The sequence below is a fragment of the Euprymna scolopes genome, chromosome 1 (assembly GCF_053919585.1).
Source record: "Euprymna scolopes isolate OS-2025 chromosome 1, ASM5391958v1, whole genome shotgun sequence".
NCBI lineage: Eukaryota > Metazoa > Mollusca > Cephalopoda > Sepiida > Sepiolidae > Euprymna > Euprymna scolopes.
Window position 1 is genome coordinate 165,803,320 of NC_136482.1, and position 11,611 is coordinate 165,814,930.

An 11,611-nucleotide genomic window follows, 5' to 3' on the forward strand; every position below is an offset into this window, starting at 1 on the left:
ATCCCACGGAGTAGCAACTTTATGGCAGCATCCCTGCCATATCTAATACTATCAGAGAAAGACGCCTACGATTTGCCAGTCATTGTCTGAGGAGCAAGCATGAATTGGTGAGTGATGTATTGCTATGGACTCCGCGACACGGACACGCAAGCAGGGGACGATCTACAGGGTGGTCAAAAAGTCAGGTAACATGTTAAAGGTAGAAAAAACAATATGATCCATTATAATCTCTATTCGTTTAATATTATTTGTTTAAATATTTGAGTGTAATATATAAACTACCCCTCCTGATTTCTGGCTTTGGGGCTATGTAAAGGATAGCGTTTATGGCAAGAAGCCTGATACAATAGCGTCTTTAAAGTTATTTATTGAAGAGGAGATTGCGCGGATATCAGCTGACATGATTACACGTGTTACACAATCAGTGGTTAATCGCTTCCAGCGATTGATAGAGAGAAATGGACGACAATTAACAAAATAAACATATTTCATGTTTGTTTCATTTTATATTTCAATGTGTGGTACTTAAATATACGTGTATTGCTAATATCGTTTTTCTTTAAAATGTTACCTGACTTTTGGACCACCCTGTAGATCCACGTACATCCAACAAATAGCACACGACGCCAAACGTGAACCTGAAGATCTGAGGCAACTGATGGAAGACAGGAAACTCTGGAGAGGAAGAGTCACATCGGAAGGAGCCCGTCATGATGATGATGATAATGATGATGATGCTCATATCCACCACGCTAAATCTCAAATAGTAAATCTTTCACGTTGAATTGTCCATATAAAGTCCCACCGAGCTAAAATTTGAAATCGATGTAATTTATATCCTTCACGTAAAATTATATTAGAAATTTCTCACTGCTATTGTACCTATTTACAATGCCTCCCCACGGGACAGAGTTAGACACCAGGGTCGTTTTTTAACGTGGAGAAAAGGTACAAAAATAAAAAAAAATTGTCTCAGTCGTGAAGGACTGATCCTCCACCGAAAGAGAACAAGAAATAGAAGTGCAGCATCTGAAGAACAGATACTACACTTTGATCTTGACCAAAAAGGCCAATACCGCGATATTTGGATTTACATTTTCTCACATCTTTCGCGCTAAATTTGAATAACAATTTCTTATATCGATCATGCTTAGTACGTTGTTCAGTTTGTATGGCATAATCACGTTGACACACTGGTTCTCGTCAGATCACCGAAGTTAAGCAACGTTGAGCCTGGGTAGTACCAGATGGGTGACCATTTGAGAATTCTAGGCGCTGTATGTGCTTTCCGCTTATCTCGGCATTGTTTCCGATCGTTCTGAACCTCCACTTACCACTGCTATTCAACAATGTCGACTTAGGAGAGGTGTGGTTGGTGATTGTGCAACTCTTGCCACGTGGGTATCCATTGTCTGTTAAGACTGGAGGCAGTCGTGCTTAGTCTAAAATATATTATCCGTCGAAAAATGTGAAAATTAATAGCAGTTTCGTCAATCTGTCACGCGTAAATTTACAATAGAAGTTACCGTGATTTGTCACCTTTAACACTGAAATAACACTTTCATAAAAAGGAGCTGATCGTTTCTCAGCTGGTGTCTTGTTTATGTTTGAAATTGTATTTTCGTTGGTCTGTCAGGATATTTTTTGAAGATGCGTTGTCACTAGTACGTCACGTTTATCTTTGGAGTTGCATTTTTTGTTGCTCTGTCATGTTTATGTTTTAAAATTTCATTTTCGTTGGTCTGTTGTTTTAAGTATTGCAATTTGGTTGGTCTGTCACATTTGTTTAATAGTATATTTTCGGTCGTCTGTCATGCTCATGTTTGGAAATTTAAGTTCCATTTGTCTGTCAGGCTTATGTTTGAAATTGCGTTTTTATTGGTCTGTTACGCTTATGCTTTAAATCGCATTTTCGATCACCTGCCATGCTCAATTTTGAAATTCTATATTTATTGTTGTGTCAGCCTTACGTTTTCATTATCCGGTGAGGTTTTTTTTTTTTTTTTAATTCTGAAACTGTGTTTTTTTTTAATGTATTTTCGTGTGTTTTCCATGCTTTTGTCTGTAATTGCATTTTAGTCAGTATGTCATTCCTTATGTTGTAAATAGCATTTTCATTACTCTGCAGACTTGCTTTGAAATTACATTTTCATGGGTCTTATGCACGCTTATGTTTGAAATTAGATTTCCATTAGTCTGTCACGCTTATGTATGAAATCTTATTTTCGTTGCTCTATCACGTATATTTTTGAAAGGTCATTTTTATTGGTTCCTTATTCTTATATTTGCAATCACATTACCATTGTTTTGCTACGCTTATTTAAGAAATTACCATTTTCGTTAGTCTGTCACACTCATATTTAAAACATAGTTTTATTGATATGATAAGCTTATATATGAAATCTCATTTTTATTCGTCTGATACCCTTATATTTGAAATATAATTTCGGTGGTATGACACGTTTATGTTTGAAATGTGTTTTTCATTGGTCTGTAACGCTTATGTTTGAAATTACATTTCTGTGGCTGAGGGCGTAAGCTGAATGAACGTATCTTTCGAATACATTTTCTTTCTCATCATAAAATTTCCTTTTTTTATTTGTAATAAAAACGATTCATCATTGCGGTGACATTTGAATATATTATCGTTAAGCTGCTTCCTATATCAATCCAGCCTCGACCACCCTCCCTCACCCGTCGCCAAAGTTTCTAACTACGCATGACAAAGAACTTTTGTTAACGGTGCAACTATTCCGTTAACAATCATGACTTCTATCTCTGGCCTCCGTCTTCGTCTCGGGTGGAGAGCAGCGCCGTTCTTTATGGCCTTATTTAAGGAGACTTACATAGAAGAAAATAAATTAAATCTGCTACGGAACGGTGTCCGTTAACGAAGAGTTAAATGTGAACAAATCTGGCGATGAACAACTCAAATGAATCGTTTGTTGACAAGCAAGGAGAGGACGGATGCGTATTAAGTCAATCGACCACACATTGCCAAAGCAATGGCGCAATTGTAAACAGATGATAACACGGACTGATGCCACACACATCGTTAAGTCAATGCAATAATTGTAAAAGGACAATCGTATCTGACCATATTTCGTAATATGAGGATTGCCACAGGCGCAAACCCTCCTATATTTTAATCAAAATGTAAAAGAACAGCGAAGTCGGAAGTGGTACCAGTTAAACAAGCGAAATTTTGTGCTCCTCTCCCAGATTCTATTTTTCTACATAATCATCATCGTTCTCACTGCACTTTTGCCAACGAAGAACAATTACTGCATGGGCGTCCAGAGCGTGGTTTTCCATAGAAGGATTGTTCCAATAGAAATGCCTCCTATTTTTTTACTCAAAATGTTTAGGAAATACGAAGAAAAGAGAAGTAACATTTAAATGAGATAAATGACGTGCTTCATAAATTACATTTTTATATAGTCACCTCCATTCCCAATGCACTTTTGAATCTCTGCTTCTGACGCACGTCCATGACAGGTGTTGACTTTTTAAAGTTGGGCATCGTCAATATCTTCAGAAGACAGATGAAATTTAAGCTCATGAATGCGTACATTCAATCATCATAAAAAAGCAGTTTGAAATTCCTTTTGATCCATTCGGGCGGAATAAAAATATAGGACGCATTTCTTTCGGAAAGCCTCCCGTAAATTCTATAGCTATCTTTTAAGTTGAACGAAACTCGAAGACGAATAATTGCTGACAATTAAAGAATGAAAAATTATTCGGACAAATTTAATTTTTGATTGCATTTCCCCGTCAAACAATCTTTGATGTCGGGGGCTATTATCTGGGATATAATTTGCAGGAATACTATGTAAAGAGTTGGGCATCAAGATGCCTGTTTACATTACAGTTGAACTTCTGCATGTCAGTACAGCCAAGGAAGCAGGAACTCGAAAGAAAGTCCAAAGTGTAGCAGTTTTAGGGAAGAAATTATTAGAGTAGCAGGTTTTCTGGTTATCTGGGGATCTCTAATGTGTACAGCAATCTAACCCTTATTTTATTCTTTACTAACTATTGACCGCTTATCAAGGCTAAGAGCCATTCAATGATATGGGTCAATATATAACAGAGCAGGTATAAGCACGGGAGAAAATATTAGCAGGAGTTGCAGATGACTGGCTTGCGAAGGTATTAGCAGCAGTAGCCTAAAAAAAGCACATATGCAAATTAGAAAATGCGTGCTTGCTTGCGGGAGAAGAAAAAGAAACAAAGAACAGCACGTATTCGGAAAAACAAACAAAGTGAGCGTCGAGGAGAAAGTCGAAAACGAGAAAGTCCACAGTGAACAAAGCATAAAAAATGACTACGTTCAGCATTTGCGTGCCCCCTACTATTTAGCCCCAAAAGGGGGACATCAAATCCTGGTGAAAATGAACAAACGGTGCAGTTTTAGGCTTTAACATATGTAAATTTGAGTTCTGTACCATACAAAAAAAAAAGATAATAATCCCCCTCCATTACACCCCAAAAGACCCAACGGCCTTAAAATATTTACATTTGAGTTCAGCACCATGCAAAACTGCTAAATCGACAGTCATAGAAAATTTTGGACAAATATGGTAAAATAGTCTCAAAATGGAGTATTTTTATTAGCCCTAAAAGAGCCCCTGGGGCACACCCAAGAGTTATCGCGAAGTATAGACAAGCAAAATTATATAGAAATCAGTTAGTTAGAACTTTTCAGAAAGTTTTTTAAAAATCCAAGGTATGATTTTTTTTTTTAAATAAGCACAAACGTGTCAATTTTAGCCATTTTAAACCGGAATGCACACCCAGGATGACAACTGGAGGTTTCCCGGAAATCCGTTCTGTTACTTTTTTTACTCATATCATGTTTAATGTTTGCACAACATTTCAAAGAATTCCAAGGGGTAGTTATTGAGAAAAGTTCGGACAGACAAACGGACGAGGGTGAATTTACAGATTCACCCTTCTTTTGTCAGGGGCTCAACAAAAAGCAGACGTTTTTTACTGAACAGAAAAAAATACCGTGTTTGTTTCTACAAGGTTACAAATAAAATCGGTCAAGCTGTTTCGGTGTCCGTAGAGAACGAACTCACACACTCATGCAAACTCGGACACTGATGAGGTTTCTTATATATAATAGCAGAGATTACATACTTTTCAAGGATAAAATCCATCCGATGATAAGGGTCAATAAGATGAATATATGGACAATTGAGAATATTATGAGAATTTTATTGATGCATGGGATATGTATGCCAGTATTAAAAACGTTTACAATATAACAGTATAAATGAAATGATAGATAATTTCTAAAGCAATGCCTAAATTACATTCATTTCTTGTCAAAATACAATACAATTTGTTACTGATTCATTGTATACGACTCGTTGAACATCAGTCACGATTGATTCATGGCTGGAAGTAGGTATTCCTGCCTGTTTCAGCACTAACACTATGTAAATTGTCATATTACAACAGATTCAATATTCATGAGGCCGATTACACACTAATCCAACGAAAAATATCAGAAGTGATGATAAAGCTGAGTTCAGGAAAACCCATTAAAAACTCCACAGCGATAATACAATTTGTATAGATGATTGAGCGGTTTGTTGCTGATTCTTACAATTTGTCTGGATGAAGACATTCTCATGAAAGAATCAAATCGTGAAGGACTTCAGTTAGCGGGTAAACCGGGTGGCCAGTTGATGCGGGAAGGGGCGGAATGTGTAAACTTTTATAAACGGTCGGGTAGAGGTTATTGTGATCGTAAAAATCGCTTTTATTATGTGATTTGCTAATGTTTCGAGGGTCGTATGGAAATCAAAACACCTGAGTTCCCTTAAATGTGACCGGGTGTCGTCTCACCCTACCTCAAAAAAAAAAAAAAAAAAAAAACCTTGTAAAAAGCAGTTGCTGTAATTAAGTTGTTTTTTTTGTTTGTTTGTTTTTTTTCCTCCGTATGATCCTTTTCTCTGCGTTTGTTTGGCTCGTATTCAACGATGCTTGCTAAGGGTATTCAGAATAAAGGGTTTTATTTAGCTTTTGAGGAGATAACTTAGGTTGTCAGTGTTAACTGCTGTTTTTTTTATTTTTTTTATTTTATTTAAGAAGTCCCCCATTTATCTATCAGTTTCTTTAGTTATCTTGATATTGTTTTCTCTGTGCGTGGGGGCACCTCCTTTTAAGCAGAATAACTAAGCAATGCATTGAGTATAATAAATATACAAGAACATACAATAGCTCACAAATTGCAAAATCGTAGCATCGCCAGAGATTAAGAATAAGGAAATTATGATATAAGAAACTGAGTATATATATATATATATATATATATATATATATATATACATATATATATATATATATATATATATATATATATATATATATATATATATATATATATATATATATATATATATATATACAGTGGGGAAAATAAGTCTTGGACACATCCCATTATTCTTTATTTAACACATTTTTTATGCAGCGAATGACGCGAAAATTTAACAAGAAGTAGTTACTAATTAAACAATAACAAATAACTTTAGAAATTGGAACCTTTTAATGCAGAACAAAAATTATATAATAAAAACGAGAATAGCCGGAAAAAAAGTATTGGACACACTAACACAATTTGATCTAATATTTAGTTGAAAACCCCTTATTGGCTATTACAGCTTCGAGACGTTTTCTATACGACGAAACTAATTTGTGACAACGTTCAGGCGAGATTTTTGCCCACTCTTCAACACATACTTTCTTCAAATCCTGAATATTATGTGGATCTCGCTTGTGGACCATGATTTTGAGCTCTCTCCATAGATTTTCTATAGGATTTAAGTTTGTGGACTGACTGGGTCACTTAAGAACATCTATTTTATTCTGTACGAACCAATCGGAGGTTATTTTAGCAGTATATTTGGGATCATTATCTTGTTGAAAGATCCATCCTTGTTATATACCTAACGCATTGGAAGCAGGCAAGAGATTATTTTCAAGAATTTCTCGATATTTGGCTGCATTCATCTTTTCATCTATAATATGAAGTGGTCCAGTACCATTTGAAGAGAAGCATCCCCAGAGCATGACATTTCTACCACCAAACTTTACAGTGGGGAGGGTGTCCTTGGGATCGTGCGCTGTGCCATCTCTTCTCCATACTCGACGTACAGAGTTAATGCTGAAAAGTTCCACTTTCGTCTCATCGGACCAGATCACATTCTTCCAGTAATCACCTTTTTTCAATAAGTGGTCTCTTGCAAAATCCAGATGAGCATTAACATGACATTTTTTAGTAATGGTGTCTTTTGAGGTGTACGCGATTTAAGACTCTTGCATCAGAGTATATTACTAATCATTGGTTTCGTTACTACTATCCCTGCTTCTTCCAAATATTTCTGAAGTTCGCCTCGTGTGGTTCTCGGTTGCTGCTGAACTTTTTATACAATTTTTCTCACTGCTCAATCCGATATCTTGCGAGGAGCTCCGGTGTGCGGACGGTTCAGGGTTGAGTCATGCACCTTCCATTTCCTAATAAGGTTTCCTATGGTGCTTACAGGGATTTTGAATTGAGCAGATATACGCCGAAAACCAATTCCATTCTTGTGCTCGGCAATAATCTAATCACGGACGACTTGAGAGAGTTTTTACGTTTACTCATCCTGAGAACCTTCACGCATGATGGCTTACTGGTGACTAACGTGTTTCAATACTTTCCAACGACCTAGAGTATGGTCTACAACAATTAAGAAACTTCTAAAACTTATAATAGTGTCGGAAAATAAAAATACAAATTACAATTGTCAGCATTATTTATAAAAAATGATAATACAATATAATTTAAAACAATGTGTCCAACACTTTTTTTCCAGGCTATTCTCGTTTTTATTATATAATTTTTGTTATGCATTAAAAGGTTCCAATTTCTAAAGTTATTTGTTATTGTTAAATTAGTAACTATTTCTTGTTAAATTTTCGTGTCATTCGCTGCATAAAAAATGTGTTAAATAAAGAATAATGGGATGTGTCCAAGACTTATTTTCCCCACTGTATATGTATATATATATATATATATATATATATATATATATATATATATATATGGGGGTGGCGGAGAGAGGGGAAGAAAGACAAAGTGAGATGAGGAGGTCAGAGTTCGAGTTAAGGATCAAGAATATGTGTGTGTGTGCGTGTGAGAGAGAGATAGAGAAAGAGAGAGAGAGAGTGAGAGAGAGAGTGTGTGGGGGTGTTGGGAGGATTAATCTGGACCGGAATTGGGAATGGAAGCAACGGAACTTTTGAGGGTATCGGAATCGGTATCAAGATCGGAAAATACTGTGTTTATTTTGAGATGCCAAACATGGTTCTTTTAATTTTCTTTTCTATTTGATTTTGTTTAAAATAAAATCTTCCACTTCTGGCAGTAAGAATAAAATAATAAATATTTCTTGATTTAAAACTAACAGTAAAATTAATCTATTGATTATCTTCCACAAGAGTATTATTATGTTTGAGAAAATATATCTGAACATTTTACATGTGTTTTTTTTAAATCTTTTTTTCTTTTTCTTTTCTACAGAAATTAGGAGGAAATAAAATCTTTAAAGTTGGTTATTTAGAGATTTATAGAGAATCGGAATAGGAATCTTGAATTAAATCGGGAAATTAGTACGGAATCGGTAATTGTATCCGGAAAAATATTGGAATCGTTCCATAAAGTGAGGCTCGCTGTTTGTTTGTTTGTTTGTTTGTAAATAGATGGGGAGCTCGAGCACTTTAGAAGCGGTGGGCGAGTGTTGAATTAAATGGGCATTTGATGAGCACAGATCTCATGGGCCGGATAAAAGAACTGCCGATTACCTACGGGATGGCTATAAGTTCAATCTTGGCCAGGGAAAAGTCCTGGTCTATCCGCACTGTTGAGTTGTGACACAATGAAACAGTACTGTGTGTGGATGGTATATATATATATATATATATATATATATATATATATATATATATATATATATATATATATAAAGAGAGAGAGAGAGACGGGCAGACTGGGACGGCGCGAGAGAGAAAAATAGTATGGTATGAGATATTCGTGTGAATCAGATATAAAAAGTCGACGCATGAATATATATATATATATATATATATATATATATATATATATATATATAAATGTAATGTTTGGTTCGTTAAAAGCGAATAAAACCATATTTCTACGTTACCAATGTAATTGAAATTTTCAGAAATTCTATTTTTAAAGTCAAGGAATGTTTGCATGTTATTAAAATAATTTAACATTGCGAATTATAAAAATATTAAATTAAATAAAAAATATTTTTCGTAACTGCGAGATTATCGCTATTTTATTTCCGGTAGAAATTAGCCTTTCACTTATTGAGATAAGTCTTATTTGTATTAATTTTTATGATACTCATGCAGAGAATGATCCGTGCTGAAATAATGTTATTATTTAAAAAGTCATTCTTAACATGGGGAGGGAAGGATGTTTTGTACCTATTCTGTACTTTAACATTATAATTGAATAAAAAAACATATCGTATAACTTTAATTAAACGTGGAAATATGATTTAAAAAATAGCGCGGATCGCTCTCTGCATTAGCACCATTTTTATTTATTGCGGACTATTAGTCTCATCTTTATTAGTTGTTGTTTCACGATTTTCGGCCAACTATTCCACTGGCCTTCCTGAAAAGAAGTAAGTACGTGAGAAATTATTTTTTCCTTTTATAAATGTTCAGTAACTTTTTTCTTTTATTATTCTTAAAGAGTAAAACTTTTCTTATTCATGAAAAGAGTTAAGCCTATGTAAATAAATAAATGTTTGTACACGTGACAAATTATCATTAAATGGTTTAGTTACTTTTTTTAAAAAAATTATTTATGAAAAGAGTTAACGTAAATAATCTTTGTAAAAGTTCGAAAGGCGACGTTGTACAACCATCACTCCCATGCTTAATTTCTATACTGATAGGTTTTTGGAATTTTTTTCACTGGATTATTATTGATTGGACACTAATTAAACAGATTATTAAAAAAAAAATTAAAACGAAATCATTATTTCGATATTTGAATGTGGTGCTCACTTTTTAGTTACAAGGTTCTGATAAATCAGTCACCCATTTTGTAAGACTTAAAAGTATATCAAAACCATAGAAAGTAAAAATATGAGCCTTTACCGCATTTGTAAGAGAGAAATATATTTGTTTCTCAAAGAAAAAAATAGATTGAACATGACTTTTTTTATTGTTTTTATGAAAATAAAGTTTCGAGTTTTTAAATTTTTTTTTTACTTATTTAGTAAAGTCAGTTTGTGGGTGTTTATTTTTTATTTGTTTTTATGAAAGGTGAGTTTTCTTGTTTTTTTTTTCAAAATTTTGTTATTTTTTAATTTTTGAAAAAGTATTATAAAGTTCTGGATGCTGGATATTATAAAGTTCTGGATGCTGGAGAAATGTTTAATAATTTGGTATTTTTTTAGATTAGGTCCTCCTCCACAATTTTCCTTTCAATGACGACATTTATAGGTTTCCGAGTATGCTGAACACGTAAATTGCATTGAAATTTTGCGGAAATAAATAGTTGTATTATGCATTGTATTCTTCGGCGGCCATCTTTTTACGTGCACACGCGCCATAAACAAATACACGTGCGTAAAATAGATGGCCGCCAAAAATTACAATGCATAATACAACTTTTTATATCTTGATAACTACTTATTTCTGCAAAATTTCAATGCGATTTTCGTATTCAGCATAGTCGAAAACCATTTCAAGTCGTCATTTAAAAGAAAATTGAGGAGGTGGACCTAATCTAAAAATTTACCAATAATTTTTCATCCCGTACACCTCCCGATAAATTGCTTCGTCAACATGCGACCATTTTATATCTCCCGAAGACACTTCCGTATTTAGAAAAAAAAATGAGTGAACGATTTACCAGAACGTTGTAACTAAAAAGTGAGTACCCCTTTCAAATGTTGAAATGATTTTTTTTTTCAATTTTTTTCATAATCTGGTTAGTGTTCAATCAATAATAATCCAGTGAAAACATTTCAAAAAACCTATCAGTATAGAAACTCCACCACGTAAGTAAATAAATAAATAAATGTTACGTGCGCATGCATTAGCCTTAACTAGGGGGGGGGTACTAAGGGAACGACCATTAAATAATTCTGCGGGTCGCCATGGACTCAACGCCCAAGGAGTACCAAAATAGTTTTCATGATCTGAAGAAATTTTTTTTCGAAAAGTGGGTGATCACTTTTCGATGTAAATTTAACTTAAAATGAGCACCCACTTCCTGGCCATCTGAGGAAGGGGCATTTATTTTCGTGTTTATTGGCTTAAAGGTTTTTTGACAAGGCAGTTTGGTACGCGAATGCATATTTAACAGCTTTCGTTTATGCTCACGCATAGCATAAACAAAGGCTACGTCTGTGAAATGGAAAATAGTCCCAGAGTTCAGGGGTTAATACCATGCAAAGAAATCAAATAAAAACTTTTTAGCCAAGAAACACACAGAAAAAAGAAAAATAAATAGCATCCATTTTTTTTCTATCGAATTCATTTGCTGCTTTTATTGAAAACTTTTTTCCTC

The 11,611-nt window shown here is 34.3% G+C and overlaps 1 pseudogene; it reads left to right on the top strand.

Moving 5' to 3' along the window:
• Positions 1 to 1,167: 1,167 nt before the first annotated feature.
• LOC145285163 (5S ribosomal RNA) lies at positions 1,168 to 1,284 on the top strand (annotated as a pseudogene).
• Positions 1,285 to 11,611: the final 10,327 nt, after the last annotated feature.